The 17210-nt window shown below is 44.2% G+C and overlaps 1 pseudogene across 1 annotated transcript; it reads right to left on the bottom strand.

Moving 5' to 3' along the window:
* Positions 1-326: 326 nt before the first annotated feature.
* On the bottom strand, positions 327-10660 carry LOC311428462 (zinc finger CCCH domain-containing protein 11A-like; annotated as a pseudogene). Its single transcript has 15 exons — positions 10613-10660; positions 10051-10228; positions 9732-9851; positions 8829-8952; positions 8196-8398; positions 7528-7647; positions 6964-7022; positions 5380-5482; positions 5111-5176; positions 4100-4591; positions 3800-3876; positions 2898-3090; positions 2088-2257; positions 1612-1673; positions 327-1067 (listed from the first exon to the last, which is right to left on the bottom strand). The product of its transcript is annotated as a zinc finger CCCH domain-containing protein 11A-like (transcript).
* Positions 10661-17210: the final 6550 nt, after the last annotated feature.

The raw sequence follows: 17210 nt of genomic DNA, 5'->3' as shown, positions 1-17210 counted from the left end.
AAACAACCCTTCATCGACCCTGTGACTGCGGCAGAGTCCCGACTGCTCACCCCGGAGTCCTCACACAGGCAAAAAGCACCAACCAAAGCCTGGGGGAACTTTGGTATAGCACAAGAGAAGGGAGTGGGGGTAGTGGAGCCGCATGGCAGAGCTGCTGCTTTTCACCATTTGATCCTCCCTGATAATTGAAAGGAAGGCTGGGTGGGCTGACCCCCACCCCCATTCCTGGCAGCAAGTTTGGTCCACAACACACTGGAACAACGATTCTGCTCCCTCCCACCCCTACAGCTTCATCATCTGACACGGGTACAGTCAAAACAATGGCATACACGAGTAAAAGTCAAGAGTTGACATAGTAACTCCAGGATTTGGCTATCAACTGTCCGAGAAATCAGAACACCGAAGCTTCACAATGTGCCCAACATCGAGTTGTGCCAAGGGCGGAGGAAGGAAGAAGCTTTACATTTAAGCCTTCAGAGCATCGCTCCATCAGAAGATCGATTTGCAGCCACCATGGCGTGCCAATGGAGATCTTTCTGTGCCAAAAGAAGTGCTTTGTCCTCTCGATATCGAAGGTAACCACCTATAGTTACAGAATGGATGCACAAGACCTTAACTCTGACCAGCAGGGAAATTTAGGACAACTGAGGGCAGATCCTGCCAATTTCTACCACTTCGGACTGTGCTTTAAGTCTCATTGCAAAGCCTCAGTTAGAAAAAGGATCACCTCGGGGTATCCAACAAGAAGAACAGTTTTAATTTTTTTTTTTTTTTTAATTATACCCTAGGACTACGCAGTTCAACTGTCAATCATCTCGGAGAGTTCAAGGAGGAGGTCATCCTCGTCCTTCCCTGGGTCTAAGTCGATTTCGGCTTCCAGTCTGCCTCCTGAGATTTCCCAAAGTAGCTTCTCAAAATCTTCATCCGCAGATAAGGGCACGTTCCCTGTGGAACTCAGCCAGCGTGTCCGTGCCTCTTCTGGCTGGGAAGAAGCTGAGGTCGAGGTCTCGAGATCCATCTCCATCTGCTCCTCAAATCTTTCCGGGCTTCCAAGACGCACTTCAGGTCTTGGGAGAGCAAGAAAGAACAATCAGGATATGCCATTTCTTAACGGGAAATCCTTTTCCTGCAAACCGGCTCTTAAAACTGTAGGCAAGCCCTCCTATGCTTCAATCTTACACAGGGATTGTTATCAATCAACCCAGGGCTACATTTAGAGCCCGATGTGTTACCAGGTACATTTTTCAGTCTGGGGGTTTATCTGTGAAGCCAGGGCACCTGGAGTTGAGGTGGCATTCTTGAGGACCAAAAGGCAGAGGACACTACTCATCATCTATCACCTCACGAGGAAGTAGAACTTCACCTCATCCTCGTTCAGGTATTCAGACAACCCAAGAAGTCACCGGAAAGCTGTGCTGACTTGCAGCATTTCAAGAAAGCCTAATTAAGCAATCCTGCTAGCTGCTAGAAAGTGGTTTCAGGTGACTTATTCCTTTGATGGATTTTGGCTTCAATTATCTCAGAACCCTCATTTTTTCCCACATGTGACAGAACTTATGTTTCCCTGGGGATATACACTGATTAAGAAAAAGAACAAGTTGGGGTTGTCACCTGTTTTGGGGATTTTCTTCAAGTCTGATGGCTGGGACGTGCTCCGGCACGTCTGAAACACCCTAGAAAGCAGCAAAACAGTATTTATGACACATGGGTAAAAGATTCCTTAATAGCTTTTTCCTCCACACTGCTTCTCCTCTGGCATTGCGGAGCCGTGGCCAAAATACAAAACCAAGGTGCTCCTGAAGAAAGTTCACATTCACCTGGAGGTTACTCACGATCTGGTGTCTTTTAAGAACATGGCATTAATGGACAAAATCCCCCACACCAGAGAAATCACAGCATCAGAGTACCGGTTAAAGAGTGCCATTCATCTCATAAATACAGAAGGGTTCTACAAGCATCCTGGAGACAGCTACTGGATTTCTAAGGAAACAGAAGGCCTGCAGAACGTTTGAGTTTTCCACCTTTTCAAATAGAGGAGGGTAGAAATTTAACAAGGGATCCATCGCTGCATTAGCCCCTGGCCTTACCATGGCTGCTTTTCTGGCTGGAGGTCCCATCATGTCAGCATCAAAGGCAGTCTGTAGTTCCACAGCTGCTATGGCAGACGGGTAACTCCCAGGTGCCTTACGTTTCAGTGCCTTCTTCTTGGGGAAAGTGACTTTCCCACGCGAAGGCTTCGCAGATGTCATAAAGTTGGCTAGAGTAAAAGGAAGAGAGAACTGATACAGTCTTGCTCTGCCTCAGGAAAAATCCAGGTTCTCTTAATCATTTCCACAGTCCTTCTACACACTTAAATGCATTTGGCCAGCACAATTACACCGCCATTGCCTGGATTCTCAGGAATCTTTTCCACATAGTAAACTCTGTCTACCAACAAGCCATACAAAGGAACAAAGAAACCGAAGAGCTACAGTAAATAATAATCCAGGACAAGGGAAACCTCAGACACATAGCAATCCTAAGTGCAAGCTAGGTTCACAAATATAGACAGCTTTTATATTTAAAGTCCCGCTCCCGCTAGGAAAGGAAAAAGCAGCAGTTATAGTAGGACAAGAGTGTATGCAACTCTTGTACCAGCTTCCTCTCCCTTGCAGTGATGTCCCACAGTTAAGTTCTTCTACAAAGTCCACATTTGTAGTGTCATTTTCTAGTCTCCCGTTCCTTACCTAACATCTGGCTGGCAGGAAAAGAAACAAACTAAGAAAAAGAAAGTACACCCTTCGCTTCGTAGCACTGCGTGGCAAAATGCACCCAGCCAGAGTTACAGCATGAGAATTGTCATCTTCTGTCTGTATTTCAGAAGACAACCTAAGTAACTCTTAACCTTCAACACTTACTTTTAGCTTCCTGGCCCTGAAATTGAGCTGCCACTTTCCCTGCTGGTTCAGTATTAAAGAAGCCAGCAGTAGATTTGACAGCAGCTTCCTCCTGCCGAAGCTTCTCTTGTTGTTCTCTCTGTTGCCACTTCTCCCACCGTCTCTCTTCAAAGCTCTTCTCTGGACATTTACGAGTTCCACTCTGCTGAGTGGGCTAGAAGGAAAGAAAAGTAGTGCATGAGTAGGACAAAAAAAATAAATAAAATCCGTGGAGATTTCGTTAAGAAAATCTGATCAGCAATCCCTCCAAAATGGTCTTGATGTGGAACAGCATATTAATCTCGTTCAGGTTACTGTTGGTTTTTTTGTTTGTTTGTTTGTTTGTTTTTTTTCCCATAAAATTCTGCCTGTAACAAGAGCCATGCTTTACTATGGACGCAGTCTCACATATCTGCAATATCCACTATGGCAAGCTTCTTTAAACAGCTAGGGTGTTCTGCTGTACATCTATTTATCACATTCTTTTTAAGCAGCAGAAAGTCATACAAGTTCCCCTATACAGTATCCACTGACAGATTGATTTCCTTGAACACAGAACTCTGGCCTTCTGTATTAAATCCTTCATGTCTGACAGATCAAGTCAGTAAGAACAAAAAGAATTCCCTCCACGTTAACTGTGTAGATTTCAGCTGGTGCTAACAGGGTTTCTTTCTTGCTGTGGTATAAACAGACTGATTCCAAGTTTGAGGATTACAGAGTTGTCTGGAAATGCTGCTGGCGATAGGATTTAGACTGCACTGCAGCTCCTACCAGCTGCTGAAGGGTAAGAACACACTCAAGAGGGTGGCACACGGTGAGTAACAAAACTTGTCAGAATTATCAGAAATTGTACGAATGTATGTGTGTCTTCACAGAGGACTCACCTGTACATCAGGTCCAGAGGAAAGTTTAGGAAAAGGCCGGTTCAATTCCACTGCCTTCTTTTCTTCTTTTTCAGGTGCTTTAAAAAAAGACAAAAAAAAGTGTTGTCAACGGCAGAAATAAAGAAAGCTGGGTACTTGTTTCCTTTGTGCATTTATTTCCTTGTGTCCCATGAGAGAGAGAGAGAAAGGCTACAATGTGCAAGCCATTCAGCATTTATCCATGAAGCAGATCCTGAGCAAACTGAACTTGCTCAATATGGGAAGCACCTCACTGGGGCAGGCATTAAAGCATCTTATTACCTGTTAGTTTTGTGCTCCATAAAGATTTCTGCTCTGCTGGGGCAGGTCCGGGTTGTGCTGAGGGAGCTGGCACATCTCCTTCACTCTGCTGCATCCGCAGAGCTTTCTCACGCTTTATTTCTTCCAAGGTTTTAACACGCACTTCTCCTTCTGGCTTGACTTTTCCTGCCGGCTCCTTCGCCTGCCCTTTGCTGGGCCCGGACAGAGCGAGCTGCTTCTTGGACTCACCCTGAATTTTGCTCTTGCTATGGCATTCTCCTGCTTTTTTCTTCTCTTCTACCAAGCGATTATTCTTTTTTTCAGACAAGGCTTCAGAGAAAGTTTGCATGCGACCTGCACGAGCAGCTCTTGCCCCTGCGCTGGAATCTTCAGTTTTACCGTGCCCTTCAGCCTCGGCTTTGGCTTGAGGTTCGCGTCTCTGAAGAGCTTTCTCACGACGGATTTCCTCCAGTGTTTTCACATGGATCTCTCCCATCGGCTTAGCAGCCTTCCCTGTCATCATCAAGAAATGAGGAGAAGCACCAACATTTAAAGAGAGTCCAGCAATATTTTAAGTCTCCAAAATTTGTCAGAGCACTAAGGAAAACTCATCTTGAGCGTTCCCAATAATGCATCTTAGAACAATATCCTTAGAACAACATTCTCCTCCTCCTCTGAGCCACTTGTATTTTGAAGACCAGCCCTATCCAGAGAGAACTGCTACACAGAAATGCTGCTTTACTTTATTACTTTTTCAGACTGCATTTCAAATTCCTGCTCCTGGCAGTGGTTCTATTCTAATTGTACGTAACGGTTCACAGAAGCAGCTAAAAACCTCGACAAGGCACAAGTAGAAAATAAACACACACCTAGAGCCAGAGTTCTGATAGTGGCTGTCAGAAGAGCTTCAGCACTCAACCAAGAGGCGTCAGTTCTTTGTTTTCGTTTAAATTAGTTTGTAGGGATGTATGAAAGCAGTCCAAGTTCGTGGAAAGGACGGAGGAGAAAGCATATTTAAGATCTAGCTGTTACCTCTCTCAGTACTGGTCTGTTTAGGAGGTAATCCCAGCCTGTCCTTCAGAGACTTGGGAACTCGAACTGCAAAACAGAAAAAGAACGAATTAGGGAGGCTGCATAATGTCAACTTCAGGTTCACATTTCAAAACAAGACAGGAAAGGTAGCTTTGAATCCCAGTGATTACGACCTCAGCCAACATGCAAAAAGAAACATCACTGGAAAAGGACAAACAGAAAGACTAAATACGAAACCCAGGAATCCAATCCAGATGCCCGTTTAGTACCTGTCTCTCTCTTGGGTGCTTTGTCAGCATTTCCCGGAGCCTCTACCTTCTTCCCCAGCCTTTCAGCAAGGCTGCGCTTCACTGGAAGGCTGCCTACATCATCTTCAGAGAAAACAAGGAATATTGTAAGAACTTTTCTTTGCAGGAAGGTTTGAGAACAGTCAACAATAAGCTTCTCTTTTTCAAGCATATTTTCATAGAATTGCCTTTCAGCTGCTAAATGATTTTTTTTTTTTTTTTCCATTTCTGCCGTCAACACAGATCTCCACTGCAATGTATTTTCCTTTCATACATCACAAATACTCTTTAATGCAGTCATATATAGAAGGCAGCACCTACGTAACAGCTCGTAAAAAGTTCTCACCCGCGGAGGCTTTCCGTTTTCCTTGTCTATCAGCAAGATCTACTCGAACCACAGGTTCCTCCCCTAAAACAAAAGGGAATTTTTTTTTCTATTTCACAGAAACCAGTAGCCAACAGAAATATTATCCTGTTAGCCCATGTCCAAAAAACCCTAGTCAGACACTGTTTTGACAGCTAGACCACACAAACTCATATTTTAACTATAATTAACATGGAAAAAAAATATTAATAGTCTCAGTGCTTGCTTCAAATTCCAGCTGAGATAGTAGAGAGTGAATCTGAGTCTGCTTGACACCTATACTTTGTGCAGAACAAAGCTGCATAAGCAAGCAGAATATTCTTAGGTGCAAATGCTGAGAAATATTCCTTTCTAAGGTGAATGTCTACGAGTAAAAGTACTTCCACACTTTTTTCCCTTTAAAAGGCATTTGCACAGCTCTAAACAATTTATACACAAACACCTGTCATACTGTGTCCACACCTGCCACTGTACGCCTCTTTAATGCTTCAGAAATTGCTTCTTATATAGCACTGGCTTCTACAGCTCGCTCTTCTCGTTACTCTTCTGTTTTTCAGTTACCCCCCTATTGGCATACTGACACTTTTTTTTTTCTCCTGCCACTGCACTTAACCTGAGCACCAAATCTTTCCAGTACAACCAGGGACTTTAAGCATAAAAGCACGTTTTGAACAGAAGGCAGCACCAGAAGGCTAACATGGGTGAATTGTTTTAATTATTGCTTAACCCTCCAGTTTAGGAGTAATGAAATCAAAACAAAAGCATTCATTATTACCTTTCTTGGAAGACACTGTCACAGTTCTCACCACTGTCCGGACATTTTCCTCTTCTGGAGCAGGAAAAATCATAGAATCAACGGGACGAAGAGAAGATCTTGAAGAACCTTCTGTTCAGAGCAACCAAAACATAAGGAAGTTTACCCAACGTAAAAAACTATCACAAAGAACAAAAAACTTTAAATGATTTGTTACTGTCAAAAATACAGCAAGCAGAGCATGTAAAGAAGAGAGGTGACTAATTTGCCTCTGGTTGCCCTTTGGACTCCCATTTAGAATACCAGCTGGCTGAGAATCAGGTTGCTTTATGCCCCCAGCTAAAAATGGAAGTCTGTCCCTCAAGCAGCTCCCAGTCACCATCACCTGCCGTGAACAGGATAAGAAAGTAGGCAATATTAACTCACCACCGTGTCTCTTATTTTTTTCCTTCATCTTCTGCCATTTGATTTCCTCAAGTGTTTTTATTCCAAAATTCAGATTGCCCTCTGAAAACAGGAAACAGTTCATGAGACAGGCTTAGAGGCACTCACTGAGGACCACAGGTCCTCAGGCTTCTTAGCGCTCAGGAACTTTCTGAAGTATTTCGAATAAAGCCTGTCAACACTCCTCACAAGTGAAAGAGCCATAGAACCAATGGCATTTTGCCCCTCCTTTCATCCTTCAGGGTTCAAAATGTAGTTTTAATTTTAATCCATTTACACAATATTAGATCCCTCTATCGTTAGATATGGCTTATCAACAGTGGTTGCAAGGCTGCACGTGCAGCCATTTAAACTCCATGCTGTGGCCCTGTTTTGTTCTCCAAAAGTAAAGAAAAGGAGTTCACCTTTCTGACCCAATGGGCACATGATGGTATTAATGGCAGAAATGAGATCATGGAAATAACCGACTCCATTCAGCACCCCTACATTTTGTTGTGTTTTTACACCACGCTGCTTTTGACTTAACTGTCAAGTTCTTCTGATTTATCCTACTAAGGTGCTGGCATACCTTGTTTAGTAGTAATAGAACTGCCTTTCCGAGTGGAAATCACCCGTAATCCATTTTTGCCTTCCGCAGCTGGATGCTGGACGGGAGTTTTAGTTTCTTCTCCTTCCTCAGAAAGTTGGTCTGAAGGGGAAAAATCGATTCAGTTATGCATAGACCAGGTTGGTCATGATTACGTAGCTCATGCAGTGACACTTCAGCCCATGGTTCATATAAAAAACTTTGTTGCTGTTTTGTTTTGTTTGTTTGTTTGTTTGTTTGTTTGTTTGTTTTTAAACAGCTACACTGACCTGATGAACTCCTAAGTAGAATACACTAGGACAAAACATCTAGGACTCTAGATTCTCTCTGCAGCTTTAACTACTACACAACACATTGCTCTTCAGACAGAAAAAAGAAATTTCCTTCCTAGTTTCACATAGAACTTTACACAAAAGACCAGCTAAAGCCAGGAGTGGTTCTAAGCTTTCCTCCAACGTTTCAGCTTCTGTCCACTGACTGCCAGACAAAGCCACCAGGGACCTGGCCAGACTGCCTGCCCTATCGCTAGTCAGACCTCAGGTCATCTGTGATTTATACACTCATTTACAGCACAGATTCCTTCCAAGAACCAAAGATTTAACACATTCATTTACAGCACAAATTCCTTCCAAGAACCAAAACATGCTCACCATCATCATCTTCATCATCATCTGCAGCATTGATTACAACTGGAGGGTGTGTAGGGCTTGGGACATTTTCAGAGTTTTCCACTTTCGTCACCCCCTTAGCTGTGGAGAGGGATTTGACTGGACAGAAAGTTTGTTTTGCTGCAGTGACATCTGAGCCACTTTCAGATCATCGTCCGCGCACTCAGGCGGACTTGGCAGTGTAGCTAGAGGAAGAGGAGGATCATCGGTAATATGGCAGTTTAAAACTTTGACCACAATGCAAAGAGATGGTAGCAAAGGCAGATAACCCGCACAGACAACGAATTCAGCATCTCCTTTTGCCCATCCCATCACTGCTTACACCGTGAACAATGATTTCCCTTCCAACAACAACACATCTCCCTACCACCCAGCAAAAGCGGAAACAACAGGAAGCAAACTGCAAGGCAAACATCACACAAAGCAAAGAGAAGCTGAGCACGAAAGCAGAAAACAAACACCAGCAGTACACTCGGTGCAGTACACCTATGACTGCAGACCTTTTCCTGCCCTCACAAATGAACAGTTACCTGACGCCCCCTACAGGATTGGCACCCACTAAGTAATACTCAAAATTAATTCTTCAGCGCTTAAAGAAAAAGGACCTAAACTCACTCTTGCTTGGTGGTAAGAATTGTCCATCGATGTAACGTCCCTTTGCATGATGAAAAGCACAGTTGGCTTTCTGACAGCCTCCCGGCTGGTTCTCCCAGTAGCAAGGAATCTCACTGCGCTTTTTCTGAAGACAGAAAGAAAGAAAAGCTCGTGATAACATGCACCTGAGGCTTGCAAAGAGATGCACAGCTCCAGATCGTGACAGCTGTCACAACACAGTGCTGAAACAGCATTCCAAAGGTCAGTTTCTCAGTTAAGTGTAGTATTTCTGGGCATATTCACAAAGTTTGCATAAGCTGTAACCACTATGCACATTTAGTTTGGTCATCACTCAGTTTGAGAAGACAGGCACTCTCAGACATCACTTGAGGGCGGCTTAAACTAATACACCTAGGATTATACTAGGATTATTCAGAGGGAAAAAGAACATCTGAAATTGCCTAGGTTAACCCTGTCTAGAACTACTTCTTGGAGACTTAGTTCTGCTGCACCTTTAACTTTCCCCACTTCCTACCCCAGGCAGCTACAACAGCGTTATCTGAAGGACTGTGGGTCAGAAGACACCTGATAGTTCATTATCAAGCCTGCTCCCATGAGGATAGAACAGCCTGTTTATTACCCCCCTGCTCCAGCACGTTTTAGCAGTCTATTTAACAGCTATTCTGCATCTCTTGAGAAAACTGTCAGCATCTAATAAAAAAAAATAAACAAATATCTTGCTAAGACATACCTAAGGCATTGATTTTATTTCCCTCTGCTTCCTCCCACCCCCTCTCTTGGTAACAGAAACCAGTATGATTTTGAAGCAAACAAATCTATCCTGCAAAAGCGCAATCAGTACACCTACGGCACTGAAAAATGCTTTTGTGGATTTATTTTGAGAACACATTGTTAGGCACTCACGTCAATTTCCATGTGTCTGAATCGGCAGACATTCCTGAAACAACGACCCTCCTGCCACAGCTTGCAGACCGTCTCATTGCCCAGAGCAGCTTCGCAGTGGCGGTAGGCACATTTGTCTCCCTGGAACCAAAAGGAAACCAACAAGGAAAATAGAGTACAGCCTCAAAAATGGCCATGCTGCTGCCTAATGGTGCTACAACTGAATTCACAATCTATCTGGTTCTCAAGTTAACCAAAGACCAGTGTGCTTCCTCCTCCTAATCTACTCCTTCCTGAAAAAAGAGGAGAAAAAAGCAAAGCAAAGGAAAGCCAGCCATACCTTGCTACAGGTAGAATAGAAATAGAAGTAGCAATCGTCTCCTTGTTTAGACATGCCGACGAGTTCTGCTAACAAGCTCGGGTTCTCTCCACAGGGACTTCCTCTGCTCTTGGAGAGAGCTGTCTTCACCCTTGCTTGGGCTGAAAGTCTTCTACTGGCTTGTGATCAGTGAAATCTTCTTTTTAAAAGTAACCCGAAAGAAAGTAACAAGTGAAAAATAATGAGGAACAAACATTTTTCCAGCTTTCTTCAGTTAATCAAATCAAGTTATCAGTCTCTCAAAGAGAGCAAAGCCTTGAAATCAGCTGTTACATGAACTAACTAAATATTAAAGTTCTGTAAAGCTGCCAGGAGCTTTGTCAGCAAGCGTTCTCTTCCACATCCTCAATAATATGACCTGGAGCACATCTGGAAGCCTGAAAACGGAGTCACTCCTTAAAAAACCACCTGATGATACATGCAAGTCAATAATCAACTATGGCTACAAATAACTTCTCTAGAACACAGTAAGGACGCATTAAACAGCACGTTCCAGGCCCTGTGGGTCTTCGATTTCACCTACCTGGACAACCTCAGCAAAGTTATCGATCTTCAAAGGCTTCCAGTTAACTGCTCCTGTAGGCCGAACCAAGACTGAATCCGTGAATTAATAATAAAGGGGTAGGAAGAATTTTCCTCCTCACTTTGCCAAGGGAACCTCTCATCCACAATTCAAACAAAGGATGCGCTTTTAAACAGCTTATAACTAAGAGAGGAAGCAAGTCCATTTGAATGCTCTCTCAGACTGGATGCAGCCACGGTTAGTTAGCTCTTCAAAAAAATAAAAAACAAAAACCAAAACAAAACAAAAACAAAAAAAAAACAGCGCATTTAGAGATGAACTCGTGATTCAAAGTGGCTGCAAAAATGAGGCTCCATCTTCCACAGCCGGACAATTTAACTTTTTTTTTCTTTTTTTTTTTTTTAATTTAAAATTCAGCATGTTCCAATCTCTGGTCTTCAAGATTTCTTCACCTATTAAGAAAACACAAAAACCTTTCCCCGTCTTTATTACCTGTACAGCAAAAAACATACCAGTGCATCTAAATCCACAGATGTGCATACGCATACACACATCTGTGTTTATACACACACGAGGAGGGAGTGAGAGAAAGTTAGCGAGAGCGACACTGAAAATCAGAATTTTTGCCTTTTCGACACAGAGAGCGCGTAAAAATTCTCTCATTTTGAGGGAACTAGAAAAAAATGGAGGCTCTGCAAAAGATTTTGATGAGTATGCCTTCGAGGCCGATGCTTTGTAACATGAGGGATCTGGGGGCCAGCACACAAATATGCATACGGATGTACATGCATACAGGATAAACATATCTATACACACAAGCGTGCACAGTAGATGTTGTATGATCTCCATATCGAGAACAACTCGTAGCCCTGATCAGACATGTAGAGTTGCAATCAATTAACAGCAGCAAGACAGCAGATCAAGGGTACAGCAAGCTTTGAGAGGCAGGGGAATGCTCACTTTGCCAGTGGCACGGCTGCATGATACCAAGGATTTTGAATTACTTTGATTTTTTGGAAGCAATTTGGTTTTTCTTTCTGCGCTGTAGCTGTGGTGGTTTTACCGTGCTGGGCAGCTAAACCCCACAACCGCTCTCTCACTCCCCCTCCTTTAGATGAGGAGGGGGAGAAGTAAAGCAAAGAACAACTCACGGGTTGAGATAAGGATAATTTAATTAAAGGGAAAAAATTATAATAATTAAATAAAGACTACCATGAACTAAACAATTTAACTAAGGGGAAATAAAAAGGGAAAGGGGAGGGGAAAAGGAAAAATAAAAAGAAGGGAGGAAAACAAACAAACAAAATAAATGAAGGCTATATGGAAGTGCAGAGGAAAGAAATTACTCTCTACTTCCCACAAATGAGCCATGATTGACCACGTCCTTGAAGCAAGGCCTCAACGCACGCAGCCGGTGTTCGAGAGGAGGACCGACGTTTTCCCAACGAGAGCCCACCCCTCCCCTCTTCTTCCTGTTTCCACCTTTTATTGCTGAGTGGGACATCACATGGTATGGAATATCCCTTTGATTGGTTTAGGTCAGCTGCCCTAGTGATGTTTCTCTCCTCACCTTTTTGCCCACCCCCTAGGAGGGTTAGAGAAAGGCCCAATGCTGTGCCACTGCTGCTCAGCAGTACACACAACACTGGGGTGATAACACTGCTGTTCCAGCTACAAGTACAGAGTACGGCACTGTATGGGCTGCTGCAGGGAAAGTAAACATTCCAGCCAGACCCAGTACAGTAGCAAATACCACAGGTTTGCCATCACGTGCTGTTCCCTAATCCATATATCCATCATCAGCCATTGCTGCAGGATCATGAAAGGTTAGAGAAGACGACTTAGGTCCAATTTAACAGCCAATGAGTTTTCGATGAGCAGAGCTGCAACAGATTTTATTTCGCCACAAGCATTTTTTTTTCTTTTTTTCTGATATGAAGTCAGAAATTTTGATTTTTTTTTTTTTTAAAGACACTAAATGTCACAAAACCTGCAACCAGACCAGATAAAGTTCAATTCAGAGTGATTCTGAATCCTTTCATTAAAACGCTGCACATTTCTGTGCAAATTATTTCTGACTCTTCTGGACAAAAGTGGATGAAATAGTTCTTACAAATTAATAATAAAAGGTTGGAAGCTTTTACTCACACAAACACTAGTGAATTTTCCAGGAAATATTGTTTTGGCAGGGAATTTTCCCAAATCTAAAATAAAGAGAGGAAAAGTTGGGTTCTCATATTAGTTACTGCTTTTGCCTGCTGGACAAAGGGAATAAAAACAGTAGTTAAGTGCAAGGTTTCCTTCTCTTCTTTAGTATGGGTAGGAATCGTCACTTCGGACCTTTAGCACCTTCAGAAACACACCCAGTGCCATGCAGGTTCCTCTGCAGCTACTTCTAACAATTACTGGTGCTCCTTAGCATGGAAGTTTGACTCAAAACACTCTCCAGATTTAGCTCTTTTGACTGCCCAAGGAGCTCATCATTTTGCTTGTTGCCTTCCATTTTCCTGAACACACCGGGAACGCTGTTCAGAATCTGAATGGATCTGGTCTAAGGAATGGGAAGAAAGCAAAACCAACGATACCTTGCAGTATTCCAAATTCCAAAAAAGCAGTCTCATTTTAAAAAGGACCTCAAAAGCTTTTTTTTTTTTTAAACTGACATCTGCCAACATAGCAATCCAAGCGCTAAACCAACTGAAGTTGCCCCTGAAAGCCTGAATAAAAATGAGTAACTCTGGTGCACTCAGCAGGTCTGTAATAGAAGTTGGTAAGGGTTTTAGATTTCTTTTTTTTTTGCTCCAGGGTGCTGGTAAAATTTTTGCATTAAGAGATTTTGAACCTTTTGTACCAAAGAATTAGAGATGCGCTACAGTGCCAGTAGCTGGGGGTCTGGAAATACACACCAACAAGTGTCATAAGCTTTGCCTTTGCTGAAGGAAGATGAATACTACAAAGAAAATCTGTCTAGTTTGTTTTACAGGCTTGTCTTTCTCAGTACGGAACAAACTGACCTCCCTGGTCTAACTTTGCAGTGCCTATTCTGCCTTTGTCCTGCAGAGAAGAGCAAGAAAGGAACAAATCTATTTTTGCACCCCAAAAACGCATTAGAGGAGGATTATCACACCCACCTAAGGGTACTTCCTTGTTTGTTTATAAAGCACAAAGCATTTCTCTTGGACAGTCTCTGTTGCTGGCCTCTTTTGTGCCTTCCATTTATAATAAAGATATTAAGATGCTTACCCCTTGCTTGTTTTTTTTTTTTTTTTTATTTGTTTGTTTGTTTGTTTTTGTTTTTTTTAAAGAACAGTGGAAGTGGAGAGTCGGATGACAAGCAAGAACAAACACTAGAAACTCCTTGTTCTGCCCCTGCTTTTTAATCACCCAGCATCACCCCGGCTGCAAAACAGCCTCTGCTGATTTACCTGCTTGTTAAAGCACCCCACAGGCTGCAAGTGCGGTGTGCTAGGTGTCAAGTTATATTTAACGGTGCACACGTAACCATTCATCTTCCCACAGTCGAAGCACAGAACAGCCTCTTGCTAACACAACTCATCCCTGCTGCTGCAAGAAACCTCATGGCCTGCAGGAAAACCTCAAGCTAAGAGTTCCAAAGCAAAAGCAGAAAACGCATCATTTGTACTCTTTCTATTTGAGGGAATTCTAGCTGCTAAATGCTGCCTACATCTGAGGGCACGTTCTGAGGCTGCCGGGAAGGACACTCAACACCCACTGACAGCAGGAGTGCAAAGATGCCAGCCAAGAAGGCAAAGGTTAGAGCTGAACGCTGCCTCAGCTTCCTCCAGCAGCCAGCTGGGGGTCACCTTTCACCACGCTCTCTGAGACTCGGAGCCCCGAGTTACCGCAGCCGCCACGTACAGCTGCTCCTTGCTGGCCCAAACTATTTGAACAGTCTTCAGACTTCAGGGACCTGTTTTACGACAGCCTCAAGATCAAATTCATCTGTTCCTGAAGGCGCTGATCGTCCTGCTGTTTCTGTAGCTGTCAAAGAACAATCCTGAACTGAGGCACTCGTCTGATCAAACAGTGCTTCGGCACAGATTTGTCTTTAGCTTGACACATCAAGGTGAAGAGGAATCGATTCTTGCAAGCAACCTCTCAAGCAGGGATCTAATAAGGTGACCAAAACGACAGATCTGTTGTGCAGATCTGAGCACGTCACTCTGCAGGGAATCACTTTCAAGCCTAAGATGTTTCACCCATCTCCCTGCCCCAGAGCGACACAAGGAAAGCTCTTAAGCAATTGCTAGCCTCTCCTCAGTGCTCACGAGTCCCAAATCACTAATTTTACAATATATAAACCATGGCAGCTGGCACCTAGATGGCACACGGTGACACTGCACACGTTGGCAGTGCTGTCAGGAGCTGGAAAGTCAGGGGTGAGGGGGTTAAGGGAAAACCACACATCAGTTTAGCAACTTGGCTCCCGTAGGATACTTCCTACGGCAGGAGTTTTAGCAAAGTCCCTCCCTCAGAGGGACCTGCTGGCTAATTAAAACAGGACTTCTGCTGGAGCAGTCAGAAGGCAGCAGGGTATCAGGAGATATCCAGTGGGCATCACCGTCAGCCTGTGGCAGTTTGGGGTCCAGGTATCAGTGGTTATGCGTGGTTTTCTCTGCTTCACTTTCTCCAAAGCTGTGAAAAAATAGTTCTTTTACAGCACTGTACAGTCACACGTTACGGATGGAACCAGCTGCATCAACTTCCAGTACGACGGTGTTGGAAAAAGGTGCCTTTGGTGGTCAGGAGCACAACAGCTCTGGTGAGGTGTTATTTAAGTGTGTTCTTACATCTGAGTTTCCTCATAGCAGTATGTAGCTGAGGGGGTCCAGGTTTCCCAGGTAAGATTGATGTTTTTTCTCCTACCAAGCACCAGCTCAGTATACAAAGCTCTGTTAATAACACCCAAGCGTGTAGATGTTAAACTGAAACTGCTTTTAAACCTATTTGTTGTTACGAAAATAGCTTAATACACCATCTTCACAGGGTAAAAATTCACATGGAAGGACAAAAAAACCCAGAAGCGCTTCCTGAGCTTCAGTTTACCAACAGCACCATCGGATTTAGATCCTGGCCTGGCAGCCAGGATGCAGGGTCTGTAAGCATTGCTGCGATGTGCAAGTGCCAAGGCAGGTTTCTGGCCTGCCCTGAATAAAATACCTTTTTTTTTTAATACAAACAGCGTGCCAGGTACGCTGTAATGCCAATGTGCCAGCTCAATAGAGGATGTCAAACAACAGAGGCGTTTATCCTAATTTCTGGCATGAAAACACTTTTAACAGCATTCTTTTCATGAAGAAAACCCTCTCTATCTTCTCCAATGCTCCAGGATCTGCTGCACCTGCAGGAGCCGCGCTGGTACAACCCACATCTTTGCCAAATCTTTTCAATAATTGTGCTTTACCTCGGCAATGTTGAGGTCACTCCTCTTCCTCCTCCAGCTGAGCAAGCAGCTCGCTGGCTCTGCCACACCGCAGGTGCGGAAGCGAAAGCTGGGAACACAGGAGTCAAACTCTCAGTGCTCACAAAGCCACCAGGGCAGAGGGCTGACACAGAGGCACCCCGGATCCGCTCTCCCTCCCCGCTGCGAGGCTCGCAGCAGCCCCAACCCGAAGCACACACAATGCTTCGCATGGTGATGTCACCGCTGATTCTGAGTCCCCACGTGAGGATCTGCTTCACCACTCTCAACGTTGGTGTTGGTTTTTGATTTTTGTTTTTTTTTTTTTTCTTTTAAACATTCTCAGCTTATGGGAAACCATCAGGTAAACCACAGATCGCTAGGGAAGAAGGCCCACACGAGGGAAGTCCGTGCTTTTCTTCCAGGCAGTGGCACGTGCTTTAACACGCCGCGTTCGACAAAGCAGCTCTCCCCGTTTTGCTCAGTGGCAACAGGCACGACTGCAACGCACACAGGTGTAGGCAGCACCTGCAGGTCCCAAACCCTTAACCCGTTTTTAGAGAGCACCAATTTTTTAAGTAGTGCTTTTCCCTTAATCCATGACCCCTTCTTTCCTTTATTTCTATCGGGTGGCTCTCCTCCATTTTCCTCCTCAGTGTCTGAGCAGACACTGGGAATCGTTTCCGGAGGAAGGGCACGGCTGAAGCTCCTCCATCTACTCTCCGAGAAAAGAGAGTATGTTAAAGAATACATCTTTCCTTTCTTTTCCCTTTTTTAAATACAATTTCTGAAATCAACGCTGCGGCCTGGCAGCAAATACCTACGGGACTAAAGGTGATTCCTCATCCCCACTGTAACGTTGTAGTTAAACTCCCAACGAACCCATCTCCCCAGGAAGCGGCCATTTGAGATGGGAAGGGGCAGAGCAAGAGGAAGCTCTCCTTAGCCTAGCTCTTCCCCCAACACCACCTCGCCACCCAGCACCAAATTCAACTCACCTGCTCCTCCCGATCACTCGAACGGGCGTCCGACGCTGGCACACGCCGCAGCGGTGGTTCTGACGTGCCTTAAATCACCTCTCCGCAGAATATCTCGGGTCTGTACGCTCAAATAACGCAGTATTTGAGAAATAACGCCCAGAGCTCACACTCTGAGTGCAGCCCAACAGCACCGAAG

The sequence above is a fragment of the Aythya ferina genome (assembly GCF_964211825.1).
Source record: "Aythya ferina genome assembly, contig: HAP1_SCAFFOLD_81, whole genome shotgun sequence".
In the NCBI taxonomy this organism is placed as follows: Eukaryota; Metazoa; Chordata; class Aves; order Anseriformes; family Anatidae; genus Aythya; species Aythya ferina.
The sequence above is the reverse complement of the archived record's forward strand: the minus strand, read 5'-3'. Positions and strand labels throughout refer to the sequence as shown.